Source organism: Lissotriton vulgaris, chromosome 12, assembly GCF_964263255.1.
Source record: "Lissotriton vulgaris chromosome 12, aLisVul1.2, whole genome shotgun sequence".
NCBI lineage: Eukaryota > Metazoa > Chordata > Amphibia > Caudata > Salamandridae > Lissotriton > Lissotriton vulgaris.
This window is the reverse complement of record NC_141700.1, coordinates 312,824,373-312,847,085: the sequence shown is the minus strand read 5'-3', so window position 1 is coordinate 312,847,085 and position 22,713 is coordinate 312,824,373.

Below are 22,713 nucleotides of genomic sequence, written 5' to 3'. Positions count from 1 at the left end.
AAGAGTTCAGAGTGTCGCAGGCCTCCTGGGTGGGGGTCTGAGCTGGGAGGGTTCTGTCATCTGTAGTTAGCTCATTCAGGACTCTGAACACCTCCTTGGATTTGTCTGCTGCTGATGAGATCCTTCTAGAAAAGTGTTCCATTTTAGCTGAACTGATGGCTGCTTTATAGTCTTTACGTGCGGCCAGATAGGACTGTCTTGTTCTAGTTCGTCGATGTCAGTGGAGGGGTGAGAGCCTGGGCGGGAGTGGGCAAGGGCAGTGAGGAAGCCCTGAGCATCGTAATGCCCCCTTAACACTACTCTCACCACAATGTTATTACCACACTATGGGTAGAGAAGTATTCCAGGGAAAAGGGGAGTGGGACAAAATAACAAAGGGATCCTGTTCCGTCACAGGAATTGATTACTGTCTTCTACACACCCTCTGGGAACCCTGTATATAGAAGAAAACAAGAACAGAATGAGAAGTACCTCAATCACACATCCCACAAGTACACAGAAGAGCACTTCTCCTACAACACTTACAGGAATAGTTCCAGGATATATTTCCAGAAGACAAGTTGGTTTGCACATGGAAAAGTACTCAGACCCTTAGGTTCTACTTGTAGCGCGGGTCAAGAACTCTCCCCTAATACACTGTTATAGGAAGTTATCGGGCACCTAGAGAGGAGAGCGCCTTGATGTGCAGTCTCCGACTCTCTAAAGGTATCTGAATACCTGTAGGGTTGAACGGTTCCTGGATGAGAACTACAGGGATGATCAGCGCGTGCTGTGAGAGGAGAGCGCCATTATGCGCAGTCTCCGACTCTCATGAGGGACGCTTCACTCTGGAACGACCTCAAACAACAAGAATTTGGACTTTAAAGTCCATTGGTTTCCTGCGCGTATCAAATTCCCAGAACGTAAAGAAAAGAACGAAAATGAAATACTTCGGTTCGGGTCCTGGAACCGAGACAGAAGCTCCCGTCTGCCCAGAGGTGCTTCGGAAAAAACTGGAGGGAGTTGCAGACACACTCCCAAGCTACGAGGTCAAGTTGGCGTCTCCTGTTAAGCTCCCGCTCTCAAATCAGTTCCGCGGAGTTACTGCAAAGCAAAGGAAAAGTGTTTAAGCGCTCGAGAGCCACGGTCACGCTTCAAGCAGCGCGTTCCCAATCCCGGCAGCTTCTGGAATTGGCAAGAACACCGGGTAATCATAGATGCGACAAAACAGATCCTAGGCTCCGTAGGCAGTTTGTCAAGCACCATTACTCCTGTAGGCGGGGCTTAAGTAGGAGTTTACTCTTTCCGGCCATACTGTTATCTGCCCCTAAGCTTTGTGGGATATGTAGTCCTTCATTCATACGTGACAGGAGAAACCGGGAAAGGTGAGGGATGGTGATTGTATGTGTGCCCATAATCGCGACACCTTCTTTCTTAATTTATGTAACACCCTGGGGGCAGGCTCCCCAGGTTTTTTGGAGTGTCGGGGAGGGGGGCCATGTGGCCCCCTTCTGCTAATTAAATATATTGGGCCCCAGGGACGGGTCCTCAAGGCTAAAAATGGTTCTGGGTGCATGCTCCTCTCCCATTAAATATAAGTACACAGCCCCAGGGGATTGGGTCTCCAGGGACCTCTATGGGCTGACGAGGGTGGCCCTACTGATGCCCCCCCATATATACTTTAAATAATGGCATTTGGATTTTGCTTTGTTTTTTACCATGACAGGATTGTGGCAACATTTGGCAATTTTCTTTTTTATTTTGGCTGTGGGAGGGACCTTCTTGGTGAAACAGGTAAAGGGGCAAAGTGATTGCCCGCACCCACCGCACAGTTGCTGAGCCTCTCTGGCGTCACTTTTGACAATTTAAATTGTGATTCTTTTCCAACATTTTAACCATACTTTTATAAGTCTCTAGTCAATCCATTAATCCACATTAATGTATGCTTGATACCACTCCACTCTCGGGATTTTGATGCAATTTTCAATTTTCTAGTACAAATGCTGTGCCCATCCGGACCTCTTGCATAAGCACGACAAAGGCAAAGGGTTCTTCCAACAACAGCGTTTATTCAAAAAACCAATGCATTTCGAGCATCAAGTATTGGTTCCATCAATAGGGCCTGCACAGGCACGTTATCTCTACCCTGCCACAATATATCCTTTTTTTCACATTGGGAGGATTCAAAGCAGTTCTTGAATTCTTCATGCCCACTGGGGTTAGACGTTTGTGACCTTTTGAACTGGTAAAGTGATACCCAACCGGGTTTAGATGGAAATAAGTCCAAGAGACAATGGGCTATACTTTATGAACCAGAATGCCTTGTTCTGCAGATGCCCAGGTGGGCGGGACAATTCATTTAAATAAAAGCCGTTTTCCGCTTTGCTTCGCTTTCCCTCATCTATTCAAAAGAGCCAGTGATCAAGAGCATTACTTGCTCGAAACGCGTTTTGCAGTCACGCTAGGAGGAATTGAGGGCTGGCTTAAAATCTCTGCTGCCGGTGGCTGTGTGCATTACCCCTTCACCTGCGACTTCCTCATTTGGGGCAATCTGTTTTTTCTTGTTTAGCGGCTAGCCTGGCTGCGAGAAGGACCCATCGCTGTTTGGCAGATCCATGGAGTTCCGACATGCCGAGTGATGCCAGGAGTGAAGGGGTCCTAGCTGCCGGAATCACATTGGGCAAAATTAAAGTAGTTCTTGAATTCTTCATGCCCACTGGGGTTAGACATTGGTGAACTTTTGAACTGGTAAAGCGATACCCAACCGGGTTTAGATGGAATTATGCCCAAGCGACAATGGGCGGTACTTCATGAACCAGACTGCCTATTTCTGCTGACACCCAGGTGGGCGGGACTATTCATTTTAATAAAGACTGTTTTCCGCTTTGCTTTGCTATCTCATCTATTCAAAAGAGCCTGTGATCAAGAGCATTACTTGCTCGAAACGCTTTCGGCAGTCGCACTATGAGGAATTGAGGGCCAGCTGAAATTTTTTGCTGCCGGTGACTGTGTGCGTTGACCCTTCACGTGTGACTTTCTCATTCGGGGCAACCAGTGTTTTTTCTTGTTTACTGGCTAGCCTAGCCACGAGGAGGTCCCACCTCTGTTTTGCGGATCCATGGCTTTCGGACATGCCAAGCGCTGGCAGGACAATGGGCTATACTTCATGAACCAGAATGCCTTGTTCTGCTGACGCCCAGGTGGGCGGGACTATTCATTTCAATAAAGGCTGTTTTTCGCTTTGCTTCGCTTTCCCTCATCTATTCAAAAAAGCCAGTGATCAAGAGCATTACTTGCTCCAAACACGATATTGCAGTCAGGATATGAGGAATTCGGGCTGGCTTACAATTTCTGCTGCCGGTGGCTGTGTGCATCACCCCTTCATGTGCGATTCCCTTATTTGGGGCAACTTGTGTTTTTTCATATATATATATAAAGAAACAGATGCCTGTCCCAGTTCGTAAAAGCAATGCATTTATTCCTGCAACACAATGTGCTGCCCATTTCCCTAACATTTCGGTTCCATTTAGCCTTGCTCACAGGTGGGGCAGTTTATTGTTAAGCGGCTACGTGCTTCCCTTAAATGCTTGCCAACAGGTGACCTTTCTGATTTTTCCACATACACTTCCCATAGTGCACTATGAAAATTCACAGTCTGATCTTTTAGCTGCAATACAGAATCCGGTAAATCATAATGATGTAATTTTACTTCTGCAGTTAAAAACAATTCCAATTCTGTAGCATAGTGCATTCCGGGCAATGAAAGTTAAAAAAATGGGAGGTCCCAAAATGCGTTTTCCCCATGGTAATTTCCATGGGAAACTTTAGACAAAGCTACAGCCCGAACTGCTGAACGGAATTACATCAAATTTGGCAAAAAGGTAGCCCTTCGTTCAGAAAGAGTCATGTTTCTAAATGGTGTAAATCCGTTTAGTAGTTCCTGAGAAATTAGAAAAAGAAAGTTTCCATATCTGAGCACCAATGAAAGGAGGGTTTGCGCACCCTCCCGAGCACGAGCTACACTCTGATTGGCAGCCAACACTCCAAACCAGGAAGTGTTGGCAGCCATCTTGTGACTCGGTATAAGTAAAAGGCCATGTCCCTTTTTACACCACTCTGCAAATGCAGCTTCTGATGCACTGCTGGTGGGGCGATGAGGTCCTCTTGTGTGACACTCCGAGCAGCAGTGCACCAGAAGCCGCGTTTGCAGTGTGGTGTAAAAAGGAAGCGTGGCCTCGGACCACCTCTCTGCAATTCAGCTGTGTGGTGCTTTCTGGACGTACCTGGTGGGCTGGTTGGCCCCCAGGGATCCTCAATATTCAAGGGGACCTAATTCCCCAACGTAGAATGCGCCAGGGGGCGCATTTGCAGAGTGGTGGAGAAAGTGGGAGTGACTTCTCAGCAATCCCACTGTGTGGGGCTTACTGGAGGTAAGAGGTAGGCTAGTTGGCTCCCAAAGGACCCCGATCAGTGAAGGGGACTTCAATCCCCATCCAAGAGAGTGCCAGGGAACGCATTTGTAGAGTGGTGGGCAAAGGGGGCATGGCCTGCTACAAGTACTTACCAATGCTGCTGTGTGGGACTTACTGGAGGTAATTGGAGGGGTAGTTGGCCCCCAAGGATGTCCTTAGGGGTCAACTACCCTTCTTGTTATCTCCAGTAAGTCCCATACAGTGGGATTGCTAAGACGTCTTCGGAGTCCATGCCCCCTTTCTCCACCACTTTGCAAATGTGCATCCTGGCAGACTACAGGATGGGAGATGAAGTCCAATTTACTCCAGAGGGACTTTGGGGGCCAAGAAGCCCTCCTGGGTCATCCTGTAAGTCCTACCCAGTGGAATTCTTGAGCACTGGTTGGAGGCCCAGCCCCCTTTTTCTTCCACTCTGCAAATGCAACTACTACTTAAAATAGCATGTTTCTGCAACTCTGAGTTAGAGGTAGTTTTAATCCCCCTGCCCTATTATATACTAGTTCCTTACAGGGGAGGTCATGTCAATCACAGGGGTACCCCATCCCATAGTGTACCCTAGTGTATGAAGGTGGTTTCACTGTATTCTAAGTGTCTTTCAGCATAGCACTGGCTCCAGGCCTGGTTAGTCAGAGTCATTTACCACCAGTACCATTCAGCAAAGCGTTTGGGGCACAGGAGAACTTTGCAACAAGGCCTCTTTCTGCTCTTCTGTTGGTTCTAAGTGCACATATCTTGCTTCTTTATGCACCTCTCTTCGTCTTTCAGGAATTCTGTTGCCTCTTTCTGCATTTCTCTTGCTTCTTTCTTCGCCTTTCTTTCTCTTTATGCACATGTCCTACCTCTGTAGGCATAGTTAGAAAATAGCATTTAAAAAACCTTTGAAATTCACTGAAAAAAACACAGGTTTCAGGGACATTATAGTTAGAAATTAGCATTTAAAAAACCTTAGAAATTCACTGAAAAAAACATTGGTGTGTGAGCACTCTATGGATGAGTGGCAGTGTGTGAGTGTCTGTATAGATATGTGAGTGGATGTGATAGTGCCGTATTGATGGATGAATGCATGTACGAGTGACTGTATGGGTTAATGAATGGATGTGTGTGTAGACCTAGGAATTACTGAGTGGGTATGTACTAACTGGTATTGGTGTGTCTATGGTTTCAAAAATAGTAGTCTGTATTTTAGAGTGGGTTTATGAAAGGATGTATTAGAGTATGAAGAGGTACATCAGATTATCATGTGGATGGTGTCATCAGTGATGACATCAGTGATGTAATTTGCGATGTCATCAGTGATGCAATCAGTGATGTCACTGACCATGTCATGAATGATGTAATATGTGACATCATCAGCAGTGCATTGCGGGGGCGCAAGTTATAGTTAGCTGAACTAACTATACCGGCTGAATTTCTCTGGATTTGTATGAGTAAAATCTGACCCGAACTACAACATCCCTGTAACCTTTTGTTTTTTTAGTGAATTTCTGAAGTTTTTTTAATTCTTATTGCTAAATATAACGTCCCTGTAACCTTTGGTTATTTTAATGAATTTCTAAGTTTTTTAAATTCTATTTGCAAACTATAATGTCCCTGTAACCTTTGCTGTTTTAAGTGAATTTCTAAGGTTGTTTACATTCTATTTGCTAACTATAGCATCCCTGTAACCTTTGTTTTTTTTGTGAATTTCTTTTATTTTTATTTTTTTATTGAAATCCACAGTATTGACAATTCCTTAATACATATAACTCATAAATCAGCATACAATAGCAATTCATTCTTCTGCAAAGTATACCATTTGAATTTCAACAAGTCAGGTGATCAATCATAGCCCCCCAGATAAGTATAACAAGTTTTTGATTTCTGGGCCGTTTAACCGAGTACAGGCTAAACTCCAAATTATACTTAAAGTAAAACCTAGCATGCCACATTTCAAAAGATGGTGCATCAGGATGTAACCACACAGGATGTGTAGCACAGAATCAGCTCTCCTCTCAGTGACCAACACCATCCGGATGGCACAGGATAGAGGAGGATCTATGATTCTGGTGCTATTAGATTTGTCCGCTGCCTTCTACACGGTGTCTCATGATACCCTCATCAGTCGTCTGGAGGGGGTAGGAGTGGATGGAACGGCCCTATCATGGTTAAAAAGCTTTATATCTGCCGCTCACAAAGTGTTCGTCTAGGCTCCCATTATTCCATCTTTAGGGAGCTCACAAAGGGGGTTCCACGGGGCTCATGCCTAAGCCCCACATTGTTTAATGTGTATGTGGCCCCCCTGGCGAATATTGTGAGAGAACATGGGTTCACACCAATATCCTATGCTGATGACACCCAGCTATTATTCCCTTTCCAGAACATGACACCAGCAGTAAAAAGTTCTTTTCACTGCAGGAATGAGAGCGATAGCCGGATGGATGACCTCCAATTGCCTACAGTGTAATGTAGGTAAGACGGAGGTCATGCTCTTTGGAGATGCCCCACTCCTTTGGTCACCTGAGTGGTGGCCTCCTGAATTAGGTATGGCCCCATGCCCAAAAGAAAACGTAACAAATCTAGGTGTTAAGCTTGATCAACCCTTGGTGCTTAAAGATCATGCCATTCAGGTCACAGGAACTTGTATGAGGGTGATTGGCTTACTTAGGAGAGTCTTCCCCTACTTAGCTGATCACCATAGGAAAACACTGGTGCAGACCCTAGTAATCAGCAGGTTGGATTATTGCAATGGGCTGCTTATATCTGCTAACGAGGAACAGCTGGGGAGGCAACAAGTAGCTCAGAATACGGCCGCTAGGTTGATCCTAAATGCCCCTGCCAGATCCTCCTCCCGTCCCCTGCTAAACAAGCTTCACTGGCTCCCCATTCGTCAGAGAGTGACATTTAAGATCTGCTGTACTATCCACAAATGTTTGTTTGGAATTGGCCCCAGATATCTAACAGAAATTTTTAAACCCTATCAACCAGGTCGAACCTTACGCTCAGAAAACCAAGCCTTGCTCCAGATCCCTAGGATCAAAAGAGAGAGACAGGGAGGCCGAGCCCTATCATATAAAGTCCCCACTCTCTGGAACTCCTTACCTCTCACTCTTAGGCTAAATTCAAATCTATTTGCATTTAGGAAGTGTCTGAAGACGTACCTATTCTCCATTCAGTAACCCCATCATTGTTACCCAGATCTTACTGTCTAGTTTTGCTTTCGGAAAGAACAAAGCGCGGAGATATCTGTTCGGAGATCGAATTCCGGCGCTATACAAGAACCGAAAATAAATAAATAAATAAAACCATGTGGAGCTAAACACAACTGCGCAACTGCCATAGCAACAAAAATAGATACCTAGATTTATACATCAGCATCCCTTGCCATAGGTCTTCCCCAGTCCCAAGTAACATTATAGAGACTGAGATTTTAATAGCAACTCCTGTTACCTCTGATAGAAACCTTTCAATGGTCCTATAAACAAGCCAACTTAGTACATGAATAAAAAACATGAAGAATATCAGCATTATCTGCAGCACTTCGGAAACACTTCCCATCGTTCATCCCCCCATTTCTTCATCGTTGCTGGGGTGTGGTACAGATCAAATATTGTATTATAATACTGTGCTTTTAAATTAGCAGCTAAAAGAATCTTTTCAGCTACATCAATCAAATTTTTTAATAACACGGCCTGTTCTCTTGAAGAATTTGCCCATTTAAGATTGTGTTTCTCTAAATCGTCCACTTTAGTAGCTTGCAACACTTTATAGAGAACACTGATTTTTTTCCTGGCGTCTGATAAGTTCTACTATCTTATACTGTGTTATCGTAGTTACCTGCTTGCCTAGGAAGTTCTGAATTTGCAAAAACCTAAAAAATTGACTTCTAGGTAAGTGATGTTTATCCGCCAACGTTGAGAAGAAAGAATTTATCCCCCAGCCTCATAAAAGTGACCTATTAGCGTGATAACCAGAAGTCTCTATTGCCCTGCCACCTAATCCTGAAATATCGATCGAAGAATCCCCGCTGCAGACGTAGTTGTATAGAATGATATTGTTTAGATCTGCTGACTTTCCGCACAGTGTTCCAATCCTTATAAACGGCACTTAAGTTTTGAAAACACGTTTTTTTATAATAACTTTCATTGAATCTTTTAAAGAAACAATTTTTTACCTCAGTCCCCAAAACCATCTGATAGATAGATGGAGCCTCGGAGAGATTGTCCCTTCTTCTCCAGTCAGTAATACCCATATATTCGAGAGAATACAAGCATAATATTATAATGCGAGGTCGGAACTGCCCACCCACCTCTATCCCTAGGAAGAGTCATAAAACGTGCAGGCCTTCGTGGTTTCCCCAAGGCCCACAGAAATCTAGAACAGAGTGATTGTAGCTGTTGGAGTTGCTCATGAGATAGTTCCAACAGCACCACTCAAAAAAAGTATAGCACTTTTGGAAGAATATTCATTTTAAGAACATTAGCTCTGCCTACCAGGCAAAGATATCAACTTTCCCATCTCTCAAGTGCTTGTTTAATATTTCCAGTAATAGCCTCCCAATTTACCTCCACCAGCTGTTTCAGACACACTTGAATCTTAATGCCCAAATATGTGCCTTCATTAACGATTAGAGAATCATTAAATAAGATTTGTTTAGTACAAAGAATCAGCGTTTTAGACTTATTAATCTAATAGCCAGACATCCTTCCAAATTCATATGCCAGATGTTCGATTTCAGGTAAGGCTGTCACAGGGTCATATGTAATAATAGCTATATCATCTGCAGATGCAAAGACACAGAACTGATCCTGCTGAACATAAAACGGCTTTATCTTAGCACTCCTCTCTAACATATCCAGAAAAGGGTTTATGTACAGTGCAAACAGCAGAGGGGAGCAGGGACAGCCTTGCTGTGTACCTCTAGAGATCTGCACGGGTGCAGATGGCAATCCCATTGAACAGATCCCAGCCACGGGAGGTCGATATAGGACCTGCAAAGCCTGAATACACCCTTTACCAAATACCATCTGCTATAGTATGCCCCAAAGGAAGTCCCACACTACACGGTCGAACGCCTTTTTGGCATCGAGCGAAATAGCTCCTAAATCCCTGTATTCAGCCTGAGCAATATCAAGCAGAGTAACTACTCTGGCAATATGATTCACAGTCCCCCTCCCGGGTATAAACCTGTGCTGTCTTAAGGAAACCCAAGGGGTGATAACCTTTGCCAGTCGATTAGCAAGAATTTTTGTGTATATCTTACCATTGCAATTAGTAAGTGAGGTCGGATGATAAGACCCTGGAAGGTCTGATGGTTTGTCCTTCTTCTTAAATACCACAATGTTGGTCTCATTTCATGATTGCGGTGCACCACCGCTTTGAGCTGCTCAAAAAGTGGCCAGTAGATCCATTTTGAGATCATGAAAAAAAGTCTGATAGACCTCTGTGGGAAGTTTATCCGGACCCGCCGCCTTACGGACCCTCATACTATTAATGGCCTGCTGCAGTTCATCAATGGTAATAGGACTATCCAATATCCCTGCTTCTTCCGGGTCTACCCAATTTAATGGTCGATTTTAAAATCATGGATCCCTAGTGGCCCCCCCCTATATCCTGTTCTGTATAAAGCTCTTTGTAAAAATGATGAAACATTTCTAGAATCTCCTGGGGATCATGAGCCAAACTTCCCAATACATCGTTCATATCATCTATTCTTTGTGCGACATCCTTGGAGCGCAGTCTCTGAGCTAGACAGCGCCCTGCAAACTCACCATACTTGTAACATTCTTTCTTATACAGCTGATATTTTAGAGCGATTTCTTTGCTCCATGCCAGATTAATGTTAGCCTTACACCTGGTCACATTAGTTTGCAGGTCCATAGTATTATTTCCATGCAAGAACCCACTTACTAGATTTTCTTCTTCAGCTTTAAGTTTATTATATAATTCTTGAATTATACTCTTAGCCTGCTTTTGCTTATACAATCCGTAACTTAGGACTTCCCCTCTAAAACAAGCTTTATATTTATCACAAACCGTGCCACACGTTGTTGAATGACGATTATTTTGAGAAAAATCCCTGATCCAATTTCTCTTATGATCAGTAAAAGTGTTATCCAGGAGAAGCTTCCTATCAAAAGTAAACATCCTTGAGGTAGTATTAGTACCAAGAGCGAGAATATCCAGAACCACTGGAGCAAGGTCTGAGGTAATTCTAGGACAAACTTGCATCTGAGCTCCTGTGACTAATAGAGGGGTTGTGAAAAAAAGAATCAAGCCATACTAATTTGCCATCTGGATAAGAATAAAATGTATGCCCTGAATCTGGCATGTGAAACATACTCCTTTGGTTTACTACCTTTATAGCTATGAGTAACTGATTGTATTTCCCATACTAACAAATTAATATTGAAATCCCTGCATATCATAAGTGGGGAGGGCCATGTAGCAAGCTCAAGATTTAAATACTCAAGAACTGGGGCCTCATACAAATTAGAGCCATATACTATACACAGCGTGATTTTAGAACCCCAAAACACATGCAAAAATAGCCCACTGACCCTGGCTATCTACTAAGGTAGGTCCAGATGTTTGTATATTAGATTTGGCTAACACCGCCACCCCACGAGTCATTGTTGTTTGCTGTGAGGCTGCTAAGACTGCACACCATAATTCTGATAAGATTTTACGCTTTGCCCAAGGTATATGTGTCTCCTGTAGACAAACCATATCAGATTGAATCATACGAAGTTCTGCAGACACTCTTTGTCTCTTATTATAATTATTCAGCCCACAGGCATTCAAAGAAGATATTCTAAGCCCTAACTTAGTCATTGAATAAACATAGGTGCTGTCCCTTGCTCCGTACAAATACCAAAAAAAGACAAATTTCCAGATTTCACCAGCTTAACAATACTGTGTATTAAATTCCTAGGTTTACCCCCACTCTCCCACCCCACCCATCCCCTGACCACCCACCCACCCACATCCCCCCACCACTCAACCCTTCTGCCCCATCCCCCACCCATCAAAAGGGAAATAGGACCCAAGGTCCCTGTGAAGAAAAGCTCCCAGTACCTGAGTGGCTCCCCACCACAAGAAAAAGCACGAATAGATAAAGTAAAGCAGGTGCTAGAGTTGAATCTCAAATTCAGTTACACAATCATTAATCACCCCAAACTTGGGGTGATTAATGACTGTGTAACTTAATTTGACCTTTAACTCAAGCACCTGCTTTACCTTATCTATTAGTGCTTCCTGTTGACCATGTCATGAGTGATGAGTGATGTAATAAGTGACGTCATCAGCAGTGCATTACACGCGCAAGTTATAGTGAGTCCAACTAACTATAACGTTGAATTTCAATGGTTTTATGTCAGTAAAATTTCCAGCTAACTATAACTGGTGTGAAACCTATGGTTTTTTCAGTGAACTTAATAGGTTTTTTAAATGCTAATTCCTAACTATAACTGGTCTGAAACCTATGATTTTTTCAGTGAATATATATATATATATATATATATATATATATATATATATATATATATATATATATATATATATATATATATATATATATATATATATATATATATATATATTACCTACTGGCGTTCCCCAGTAGGTAGGTACTTATAGTTATGAACAAGTTTCCATAGGAAGAAAATGTTTTGTTTTGCTTATAACTTTGGCGTCTTTGTTCATATCAGCTCCTATGATGACAGTTTGGGGGTGAATTCTCAAAGGGGGGGACCGAGAAAAAAGGGGGGTCCCAAAACTTCATTAGACAAGGCTACAGGTCGAACGGGTGATTGGAATTACCCCAAATTTGGAAGAGAGAAGGGTCTTGATCTAGAAAGCACGCTTTTGTTTATTTGGTGTAAATCCGTTCAGTCACTTTTAGAAATATCAAAATTTACAGATATCGATAATTGGGAATTCTGCCATCTGATCGGCTGAGGCGTTATGAGCACGAGCTTCCTGCTTATTGGTTGTCCAGCATAAATTCTTAATAATTAATTTTAATAACTCGAGGGAGGGCTCTTTACAGAATGAGCACCTTATCAACCTAGAGCAATGTTTGTCAGCATATTCACAGGAACAATCCCCTGCCCCAGAGTTGGTGCTCTTGGGTGATTTTAATATACATCCTTGCCCCTGGGAGTGTTATAATGATGTTCACGGGGGTACCCCATTTCGAGCACAGTAAAGAGGGAGAGGCCCTTGAGTCCCTTCTCACCAATATGAACTTATTTGAACCAGTAGTTGGCAATGGAGAGATAAGAGTCCCCACCTTTATAGGGCGAGGAGCAAACTCGGTTATCGGCTACATCTTTTTATCGCCTGGTCCCCTGGACAAAATCTCAGCCTACGGTGCAGTGATCTCAACTTTCAGCGCCCATACCCCGGTTTTGCTGGCAGTTGACCTCGGCATTGGTAAGCTCGGGAAGGAGATAAGGGTAGGGGCATCCAAGGATCTGTCAAACACTGACCAAGGGAGACGTATAAAATCAAACATGGTTGTCCCAGAGACTTTCTTTGAGGAGTTAGCGAGTAAAACTGAGGCCAATCTGGCGGTCTGCTTGGATGACACCGCTGCAGGAGCCGACGTTGTTGCAGCTTATGTAGAAGTGTGCAAACAGAGGTTAAGGATCTAGAGGGTGGTAAAAGTAGACATATTAGAAGGGCCCACAAATAGTTCGATAAAAACTGTTCTAAGACCCATGGTGCTCTGCTTGAGGCATTAAAACATAGGCCGAGGAATAGGGCACTAGTGGCACAACTACGTAAGGAGTATAAAACTGCTATCGCCACGCGTAAATGACAAATCAAGGAGGAAGCCTGGGAAAATTTGCAATCCATGGATGTGTTGAGGGACAGCAGAAAGTTTTGGGCTATTATAAACCAGCCTTTCTTCTCGGATCAGGAGAACCTGGACACGGATTGTGTTATCCCCGATGACAGTTGGCTTTTACATTTCAAAGGCATCTATGAAATTGATCAGGGGGGCCCCTCACTGGGTGGAGAAGCTCCCTTTGGGAATAACACAGCAGGTAGAAAGGGCGATCAGAGAGACCACTAGACACAGGGCTCCTGGCCCGGATGGGGTCCCCGCAGATTTGTGCATCTTGTATCCACTATTTTGGGCTAAAATCCTGACCAATGTGTTTAATGCGGTGTCCACCGCTGGTTTCCCACCATCCTGGACCTCATTCGTTATAGTCCCTATTTTCAAGAAGGGGTGTAGAGGGGACCAGGCCTGTTATGGGCCAATCTCACTGCTCGACTCTGCCGTTAAGATCATGGGCAGAGTCATACTCAAGAGAGTGGAGGATTGGCTGGCAGGTGAGGGGGTCCTCTCTCTACATCCAGTACGGGTTCAGAGAACACCGGGGTACCATGGACCAATGCTTACATTTGTACCTTCTTATAAGCAAATATACAGTCGCAAAGTATGGTTATTTATATCTGGGTTTTATGGACCTTTCTTCGGCATTTGATTTAGTCAATCGCTCGAAAGTATGGAGGATTTTACGTGAGCTAGGCCTCGATGAAGCTTTGGTTAACTTTCTAGGCTACCTTCACCAGGACCTGTCGGCCTCTGTATTTGTATTTATTTAATTTGTATTTAATTTATTTATAAAGCGCTAACAATCATCCTAGGTAGGATATCACGGCGCTGAGGTTTGGTGCTGAGGGGTACGGTGACCGCATTGATTACTGATTATTCTGGTTTAGGGAAGAGTAGTGTCTTTAATTGTTTCCTAAATGATAAGAGACATTCTGTCAGTCTGAGATTGGGAGGTAGATCATTCCACTTGGTTGCAGCTTGATGAGAGAAAGCCCGCTCTCCCATCCTGACAGTCTTCACGTGGGTAGTGTTTGCTCTTCCTGAAGTTCTGGATCGAAGGTTCCTCGATGGTTACTTTGGAAGGACGGTGCACCGGGAAATTCAGCTCCAGAAGGGGGTAAGAAAAGGTTGCATACTGGCCCCCCCTTCTTTTTACTATCTATATTAATGCCCTTGAAAAATCCTTGGGTATGGCTACACTGGACACACCGCGTATAGGTGGATCGGGTATCCTGGTCATCCTGTACGCGGATGATGCCGTTCTACTGGCACGCACGGGCCAGGGTCTACAGAGGCTGTGTGGACCATTTTGGCAGCTTCATGGAGAACCTGAATTTAAAAGTTAACACCATTAAATCCCATGTAATGGTGGCCGGAGCGCGGAGTAAGAACATGAAGGTGAAAAGCTTCAGATGTAATGGAACGGTCCTGATGAGGGTGCCTTCTTTCCCCTATCTGGGAGTTCTTTTCGATGAGAAGGGTAACTGGGGCCTGCAGATGAAGCTAAGGAGCAATGTAGTTGTAAGATCTACTACAGCTCTCTTGAACTTCTCCAAGAGACTGGGAGCAAGACCCATGGAGGCTATACTCAAGATTTATAAATCAAAGTGCCTAGCGATAGCGTCTTATGGAGCACCAATTTGGGGTTATGTAGCTATGACCAACATACAAATTGCAGAAAATATGTTCTTTAGATCTCTCCTATCACTCCCACAATCGTCTCCCACATTTTAAATACATTCTGAACTGGGCCAGGGTTATATCTCGGACCAACTAAAGATGGCGCCGTTGATTTGTTGGGCTAAAACTTGGCTGAATGAGGAGCACACTCTTAACCATCTAATTTTGAAGGATTATGTTGCCCTTGAGAAGGCGTAGAGTGTCCCTTGGCTGTCGTATGTTAGAGCGGCATGCGACAGGTTGGGCCGACCAGATCTGTATTCTACGCCACAGTGCATCAAGAAGGAGGACATAGGGTGGATTAAACATAGCTTTCTCAGGTTGTTGGAGGCTTAGAGGGAGGAGGAGGAACTCAGAAAACCACTTGTCAGCAGGACTTATGGTTTATTAATCTGTCCATCTATTGAACCCTATTTGTTGTATGTCACCAAAACCTTCCATCGCTTTCTGCTGGTGAGATTTCGGTTTAACCTTATCCATCTCACGTTGAGTATATTCCCTAAGTGGGGGAAACCAGAAGATGCCCTACCATGTACATTTTTTCTGTCCAGGACACTCTCCACTTGGTAATGTTATGTGAGCGCTACTTGGAGGTGCGCAAACATTTTTTAAAACCAATTCTGCTGGAAATTGGATTCGTACAAGTAAGACCCACCCTTATGCACCTTCAATGCTTAGCTCTGTCCGGGTCACGTACAATATAGCTAGCTTCTTGGTGGCTGCAGCCCGGATAAATAAAAGAAGACCCTCTTAACTGATTTCAACCCTGAGGGACTACCATGGTTTATGGCTACAAATTGTTACATCGTATGATGCTCTTTATACTGTCCGGAAAGCCATTGAACTAGGGTTCCCTTTTAAACTTTTAATATTTTTAAATTTTGATACTATACATGACGTATTTTAAAACAAATGCAATTTTGTGTATACATATGAATTTTAAGAACTGAATGTGTGCGGAGGATTGTCTTTCTTGTACTGTTTTCTTTTATGATTTTTATCAATCGAAATAAAGAATTCTTGACTGACTGACTGACTGACTGGTTGCGAGTGCTGCGAGCGGGTGCAACTAGGAAGTGTTGGCCGCCATTTTGTGATTCTGTTGAAGCGAGTAAGGCGAAAAAAGGGCGAAAAAAGTAGTAAAGAGAAGGGTAGGAGCACTGTAACCTCTGTGGGGTGCTTAGGGTGTGCTACACAGGGGGTGTGAAGCAAACTACTCATACCTACTGGTCTGAAAGCGCCGGGGTATGGAAATTTAGTGAGGTATTGCCTAGAGTATGATGCTGCTAAGGTGAGCTGCTGCGGGACTTGGGGATTAAAGCATGAGCCCAAACTATGTGTCTTATGGTGTGAAGTCATGTGCCCTGGCCACTGAAGCACACCTGTGGAAGTAGTGTCAGCATGTGTTTATACCTACTAGGACAAACTACTGACCCCTACTGGTCTGAAAGTCCTGGGGTACGGAAAATATGTGAGGTATTTTCTAGAGTCTCATGGTGCTAAGCTGAACTGCTGGCTGACTCTGTGATGAAAGCATGAATCCATACTGTGTGTCATATGCTGTGAAGTCATATCCTCTGGCCGCTGTGCCACATCTGTCCAAGTAGTGTCAGCATGTAGTTATACCTACTCGGAGGAACTTTTTTTCGATCATTGTAACTTGTGTATGGTGCTTAGGGAGTGTTATACAGGGAGTGTGAAGGTAAATGTGCGCGTATCAAATCAATTTGGTATTTGTAAAGTGCAAACTACTCACTCCTACGGGTGTGATGGCGCTGGGTTCGTAAGCTGAGCTGCTGCTGGACTCGTGGATAAGGCCACTGAACTACTAACCCCTACCGGTCTGAAAGTGCGGGGCACGGAAATTAAGTGAGATATTGCCTAGAGTGTCATGCTGCTGAGCTGAGCTGCTGCTGGACTCGGGGATGGAACCGTGAGCCCAAACTGTGTGTCTTATGGGGTGAATTCATGTGCTCTGGGCGCTGTGCCACACCTGTCCAAGTAGTGTCAGCAATATTTTATACGTAGTAGGAGGAAGTTTTGTTTGGAACATGGTAACTTGTATATTGTGCTAAGGTGGTCTTATACAGGGAGTGCGAAGGTAAATCAATACAGTATTTGTAAAGCACAAACTACTCACCCCTATGGGTCTGAAGGCCCTGAAGGCCGGTGTGGAAATTATGTGAGCTATTAAGTGGGCTATTGCCCAGAGTCTCATGGTGCTGAGCTTAGCTGCTGCCAGAGCAGGGGATTAAACCGTAAGCCCTGTGCTCTAAACTCATATTTTCTGGCTGCTGCGGCACACCTGTGCAAGTAGTGTCAGCATGTGTGCATATGTACTAGGAGGAACTTTTGTTTTAAACGGTGTGACGTCTGTAGGGTTATTGGGGGGTGCTACAGAGGAAAAGTGAAGTTCAATTCTGACTTTTTGAATAAATCTGGTATTTGTAAAGTGCAAACTACTCACTCGTACAGGTCTGCAGACGCTGGGGGCCAGCGTAAAAATTAAGTGAGCTTTTGCCCAGAGTCACAAGGTGCTATACTGAGCTGTTGCTAGAGCCGGTGATCAAAGCAGGAGCTCTGTGCTCTAATGTCAGATGGTCTGGCCCCTGCGCCACAGCTGTGTGGAGAATACATTTTGCAAGGGTTCCGGAGTCGCCGTTACCTGGCCCTAAAATAGCCGGCCTAAGTTGTCAGTTATAGGGTGGATCTAAAAAGAGCCCTTGTGTTTATTAGTTGGAGCTACATGTAGGTGTGGATGCACATCTTCAGGTTATTCAGAAAAACTCTGTTTCCTTGATCTGTGAAGTATGCTCCATCACTTCTCTAGATGTCAGCCATATCAAAACGTATGTTGTTGTAGATCTACCCCATTCTATGGTCTATGAGGTATGCAGACACAGTTTTGGTGACATTATTCCTAGATTTTTCAATCTGAGGACAAAATTGTTTTGACCATGTCCACTTCTGTCTTTGGCATATATTGGAATATACAAAGACAGTTTGAGGGAAAAGTAACATCAATTGTTCAAAGGTGTTCTTCATAAGCATTTCCAAACCTACCCCAGTCAATTTGCCTAGGTTATTTTCACCACAATGCACTATCATGAGGTCAGGGTGTGGAAGAAGCAAAGAGGTTTTATCCAAAGGTAGCAATTGGTGCCACTTCAATCCTCTCTGTGTAACCAATTTAATGTCCACATTTTGTAAACCTAGCTCTAAGTCAATACGTCTTTGTTCTGCATACCTCTTGCACCACAAAACATAGCTATCTCCTACGATCCACATTAGCATTTTGAAGATATGGCTGGAAGTTATGGAAAGATGCCTGTAACTCATGCAATTCCTTCGTAGAATAATATATGTTTAAAGATGGGGAACTACTTTTATTTGCCATGCAAAATGTTACCTGATTGGGAGATGAAAAACATTGTTTTTTAAAAGTAGGATGCACATTCGTTTTTGTGGAAAAGCATCTTTGTGATTGGTTAAGAAAAAGCAGTTTTAACATGGAGTACATATCATAGGATAAAATTTGCTCAACTCAACCACACCTGCTACTTACATTTAGAAGGTACTTTTCGAATTCAAAACAATCGGGAACTTTTAACCTGCACATGTTCGAGAAAATGTTTCATAAATATATAGTTAAGTTTAAAAAATTGATGAACGTTTAATCTGCACGTGTTGTAGAATGTTCTAGAAAGTGTGTTGATAGAATACGTTGCACTTCTGACTTCTATGTGTCCTTCAATATTTAAAAAAGTGTTTATATGAAAAATTTTAAAAAAACAATAGAGAGAAGTTTTCCAATATAAAAGAATCAAGGAACTATTCTAATGTGTTCTTTACATGTATTTATGTGTGGAGAAAGAAAATTACAGACACAACAGCACCTGGAAGAGGAACAAGCAGGGAATGGGGGGTGGGGGAGATGGGCACAGTGGCACACATACACAATTAAGTACAGCACAACTACAAACCATGGCCAAAATGAAACACACCAACAAGGAGCACAAGTCACAGAACCCATCAACATCACACCACTGAACAAGCATAGAAGTGTAAATAACACTGCCTGAAAGGGAGAAGGGTGAAGAAAACCTCACATGAAGGGACATCTCACACACAATGCAGCACACACACATAGGAAGCAGAGTACACCAACATCCAACAGAATATTGTCCAAACACAAACATTCGAACAAAGGACACAAAATCTCAGACAAAAAACCTTTCATCCCTACAGTAACTTCTCTAGCTGCTTTCACACAGGATGAGTACAAAGGCCGGTCGTGGGTTTTGTGGGATGTCTGCGACCCTGGTCATTATGGATGAGATGCCCAGGACGTGGCACATGGGCGGGTTTACTGTGTGTTACGTTGCCAAACAGCTGCTCCTCCCTCCCACATGCCCCCCCACTTTTGTACGGTGCGCTGTTGTATCCCGTGCACTCGTACGGCACACCATTGTAATGCCTATTCGCGCATGGCCTGCGGCATTCCAACTACACAATGACAGTGCCGTTCGGAGGTGGTGCATGCCACTTTATAACATCGACGGCTGTGGCCCTTGTGTCAGGCCAAACCAGAATACAGAGACACACTTACCGCACTTCCTGGACACGGACATGTCCGAGACACCCTATTCCCCTTGCCTGATAGTCACAGCCCTGATCTGACCTGTGTACGCCGGACCAGCACACACCGCTTGTGCATGCAGGAGGATGCATGCGTAGCTATATATCCAGGGTCACTGCTAACACTGAGGTGACATGGTAACGTCCGCTGAACACAGCACACTGTCATGTTGCAGGGACCGTGCCTATCATGCTAACACAATGACCACACAGACACACTTGCTCAGATGCGGGTTCGAGGGGCGTTAGCGGTCCTCGGGTTGTTGCGATGAGTGTTGTGGTCCTCATGGGTATCATGCTCATTTACTCTATGGCACCTGTGGGTGTTCCGGTGTGGCTCTTGGCTGTGTTCCCGTTCATGCTGCAGGTAGTCGTCCTGCTCAACACCAGTAGAAAGCAGGTGTAAAATCCCTGCTGCTAACTCAGCTTATCGCCGGAATTTGTTTCGCATTGCAGTTGTTGTGAAAGTTGTGATGTGATTTATTTTGTGTACAGAACAATAAACAAACTGGGAGTGTATCCTGTCAAGATCCAGCGCCTGACCCACTATTCCCAATCTATATAAATACAATGAGATTTCTTTATTCATTTTGTCTGTACACTGTAAGTGCAATTCAATACAGGATTTTAGTATTTAGAATAAATCGCAAAGGTGCACCTTGTGTCTTTTTGCACGGGTACGCCTACTCTGCATTTTATTATCAGCACTTAAATGCAACTAAAGTTGAGATAAATCTAACACACTATTCAGAAGTTGGTGCAAACTGCAGACATCACCAGTATTCCCGCGATACCTACCCGAAAATTTAACACCAAGGTGGACACCACCAAATAACAGTAATAAGAATGAGAGTCACACAGCACTTAAGAAAACAACCAAAAACTTTATTAGTTTTTTTTTTCAAACAATATTTTTTCCTAAACATATATATATAAATGATAAAGCAATAAACTAAATTTAACAAAAAGAATGCAAAATAACAAGGCGGAGCACACCTGTCTGGATCACGGATGTCGACAACAGAGTTTGGAAAATAAAGCACAAAATAAGGATGTGTGTAATGCGCATACAAAGGAGTGAGACACAGAGAAACAGAGAAGGAAAAAGAAGCCAGAGAAAAAGAGAAATAAGGAAAGAAATGGAGTGAGAAATGGAGAAGGGAGAGAGAGTTAGAAGGAAAGGAAGAAAGAGAGTGAGTGAGAGAGTGAAGAGAAGTAAGTGAGAGAAAGACACTGCCACCCCTGCGCATCCAAGACCAAATAATTACCTGCTGTCACCTGAGTGTCTACCAGTGGGCACTCCACATGCCCGTCAAAACTGCGCAGATCTCACAGATGTCGCTGAGTCATGAATGGCGGAGACCACATCAGCTTCTCCACGGCATGGCAGATCTCACACATGTCTCTGAGTCCTGAGTCATCAATGCCGGAGACCACATCAGCTTTTGGTGCCACTAACCCTCTGCAACTCAAGTCTGTGCCACATGGTGGTAGGCCCCTGATGGGCAATTCAGCTTCGGGTGGCACTAACCCTCTGGTTCTCAAGTCTGTGCCACGTGGTGGTAGGCCCCTGAGGGCCACATCAGCTTTGGGTCGCACTAACCCTGTGCAACTGAAGTCTGTGCCACGTGGTAGTAGGTCCCTGATGGCCATACAGCTCAGTGTGCGACTAACCCTCTGCGCATCTCTTCATGGACTCTGTGAGTGAGACCCTTGGAGCGTCCGTCATCCAGTCAGCACCGGCAATAAAGGATGTGAAGTTGTTGAACCATTATTTTTGATTGGTCATATGGCCTGTGACGTATGTGCTGAATGGGTGTGGTGTGTGTGCAAACCTGCCCTCAGGGAGTGGCCGTAACATGTTGACAACTAGACCACTGACCTGCACACTAATAGCAAGTACGCCTGCGACAGGTAGCTATGTGAGAGGATGAAAGCGTGTTTTCTCAATGGATTTTCCATAGGAAACTTTACACAAGGCTACAGGTCAAACTGCTGAACACAATTACGCCAAATTTGGTAGGGAGAAAGGTCTTGGTCCAGAAAACGCACTTTCTTGCATCGAGTGAAAATATAAAAGAAAGGTCTCAGGGGCAATTTAATATAGGGGGGCTCCACCTGTGCAAGATAACTCTTTCACGCACCCTCTGCCCAACATCACTACTTTGCTGCTATGCTGTTAGAAGCTAGTCCGTCGGCTCGCAGCTCTCTACCTTTGCGAGCTAGTACGCTAGTGTGTCTGTATCTCTGTGCGCTACTACACTGCTGTTCCTTTGGGAGTAGATTGCTTGTAGTTCTCCTTCTGTGAGTCGAGCCCAGGGGCCGCAGCTGTCCCTCTGTGAGCCTGGGTGCGAACTGTTCATAACTCACACTTCATAAGTATTGAAAATTCATTTTGTGATTCAATCCGTCAGCATATCAGAGTTCTTTCTGTGAGAGATACCTCTTTGACGGTGCCTCTTTCCACATCAGCAGGTAATGCACCCTCTTCCCACGTTACCAACATACCCCCAACATCCTTCTTGGGCCCGGAAGTGTCCCTGTACATTTGGACAAAGAAGAATCTTACTCATGTACAGATTTACGTATGAAAAAATGTATTTAAAGAAAACAACAACAAATAAAACTGAAGGGAGTTTGGTGCAGTGGTCATTGCCACAAAGTTGGGTTCACTGCCATTCAGGACTTAGGACACAGTTACACATGTGGGATCGGCTTGTGTTAAAGTGGGTTAGTGGGACTATGTGTCCCCGGCCTTGCATATCAAAATATGCCTCACTGATCGAAGGGAGTCTGGTGCTGTGGTCGCTGCCACAGACTTTGGGTGACTGCTATTCAGGACACAGGACACAGTTACACATGTGGGATCGGCTTGTGTTAAAGAGGGTTAGTGGGACTACTTGTTGCCGGCCTTGCATATCGAAATATGCCTCACAGATCGAAGGGAGTCTGGTTCAGTGGTCGCAGCCACGGACTTGGGTTGACTGCCATTTGGGACTCAGGGCACAGTTACACATGTAGGATCGGCTTGTGTTAAAGAGGGTTAGTGGGACTACGTATCGCTGGCCTTGCATATCGAAATATGCCTCACTGATCGCAGGGAGTCTGGTGCTGTGG